The sequence below is a fragment of the Penaeus monodon genome, chromosome 16, assembly GCF_015228065.2.
Source record: "Penaeus monodon isolate SGIC_2016 chromosome 16, NSTDA_Pmon_1, whole genome shotgun sequence".
Taxonomy (NCBI): Eukaryota; Metazoa; Arthropoda; class Malacostraca; order Decapoda; family Penaeidae; genus Penaeus; species Penaeus monodon.
Window position 1 is genome coordinate 29,021,617 of NC_051401.1, and position 2,500 is coordinate 29,024,116.

Here is a 2,500-nt window from a genome sequence, read left to right on the forward strand (position 1 = left end):
ACCAAGCGTTTCTATGATGCCTTGAAGTCTGTGTACGGACCTCAGTCCACCGACTCCTCCCCGCTCCTCACTGCAGACGGGGCGCAGCTGCTGACAGAGAAGAAGCTGATCCTGGACAGGTGGGTTGAACACTTCAACCAGGTCCTGAACCGCCCTGCCACGATCAACAACGAAGCCATCGCCAGCCTACCTCAAGTGGAGATCAACAGGGATCTCGACAATCCCCCCACAGAAGAAGTCAGAAAGGCCGTCAAGCAACTTTCTTGTGGCAAAACACCAGGATCAGACGCAATTCCTGCGGAGGTATACAAAGCAGGAGGTCCAGCCCTGATGCAGAAACTGACAGAACTCTTCCAGTCCATGTGGAGTGAAGGAAAGGTCCCACAACAGCTGAAAGACGCCACCATGGTCCACATCTACAAGAGGAAAGGCAACCGCCAGTCTTGGGACAACCACCGAGGCATCTCTCTTCTGTCCATAGCTGGAAAGATCCTGGCTTGCGTCCTGCTCAACCGTCTCCTTCAGCATCTTGAGCAGGGTCACCTTCCAGAAAGTCAGTGTGGCTTTCAGGTCGAACGTGGAACAGTCGACATGATATTTGCTGCACGCCAACTCCAGGAAAAATGCCAATAACAGCACACCGTCGATCTGACGAAGGCCTTCGATACAGTCAGCAGGGATGGCTTATGGAAGATAATGGAGAAGTTTGGCTGCCCAAGCATGTTCATCATGATCGTCCGGCAGTTCCATGACGGCATGTTGGTGAAGGTACTGGATGACGGAGATGAGTCAGAGGCTTTTCCGGTGAGAAACGGCATGAAACAAGGCTGTGTTCTTGCCCTGATGCTCTTCAGCATGGTCTTTTCAGCCATGCTGACAGACGCTTTCCGTGATTGCCAGGATGGGATGCTCGTCAGGTACAGGACTGACAGTGGACTGTTCAACCTCAGGCGCCTGCAGGCTATTACCAAGGTGAAGGAGACTGTTATCAGAGACAAGAGCCTGTGACAACTTCATTCTCATCATGAGCACCAAAAAGACTGAAGTTATGTACCAGCCCATGCCTGGACAGCCCTACCAGCTACCACACATCACGGTGAAGGGACAGGAACTCCACGCTGTCGACAGCTTCACCCATCTGGGCAACACATTTTCAAGAGCGGTGAACTTTGATGCAGAAATCATCAACAGGATTGCCAAGGCCAGCTCTGCTTTTGGAAGACTCCGTGAGAATGTTTGGGAGCAGAGAGGTCTCAGCCTTTCCACCAAGCTGAAGGTCTACCGTGCAGTGGTGCTCACCACCCGCCTGCGAGACCTGGACCGTCTACAGTAGACATGCCGAACAGCTTAACTGCTTTCACTTGAGCTACCTCCGCAGACTCCTGTGCATCAAATGGCAGGACAAAATCCCTGACACGGAAGTCCTGGAACTGGCCGGCATTCCCAGCATCCACACCCTCCTACAGAAAGCGCAGGTCAGATGGGCAGGACATGTTGTCAGAATGGCGAACAGTCGACTGACAAAACAGCTACTGTATGGAGAACTTTGCGAAGGCAAGCACTCAGTTGGGGGACAGAAGAAACGCTTCAAGGGCAGTCTCAAAGCGTCCCTCAAGGACATGAACATCAACGTCAGCACTTGGGAGCAGCTTGCTACCAACCACTCAATTTGGCGAAGCAAAGTCTCCACAGGCGCCTGTGCAGCAGAGAAGCGACGTACGACGGAAGTTCATCAGAAACGTGCAGCGTACAAAGCTCGAGCTGCCTACACTTCCAAGGCAGCACCCACCCACACCTGTCCCGTGTGCGGGCGAGCTCTACGGGCCCGGATCGGCCTCATCAGTCATCTCCGGACCCACAGCAACTGATCATCCTCGAAACCGAGGGAGGAACATCATATATATATATATATATATATATATATATATATATATATATATATATATATATATATATATATATATATATATATATATATAATATATATGCACGCACACATACACACACACATACACACACACACACACACACACACACACACACACACACACACACACACACACACACACAATCACACACATATATTATATATATATATATATATATATATATATATATATATATATATATATATATATATATACATATATGTGTGTGTGTGTGTGTGTGTGTGTGTGTGTGTACACACACAGACACACACACACACACACACACACACACACACACACATATGTATATATACATTTATATATGTGTGTGTGAGTATATATATATATATATTATATATATATATATATATATATATATTTATATATATATATATATATATATATATATATATATATATATATATATATATATATATATATATATATATAATACACACACACATACACATATATATGTATATGTATATGTATATATATGTATAATAACCCACACATACATCTATTGTGTGTTTGTGGTAAAAGTAATAAGAATAGTTAAGAGGTACTCTTTC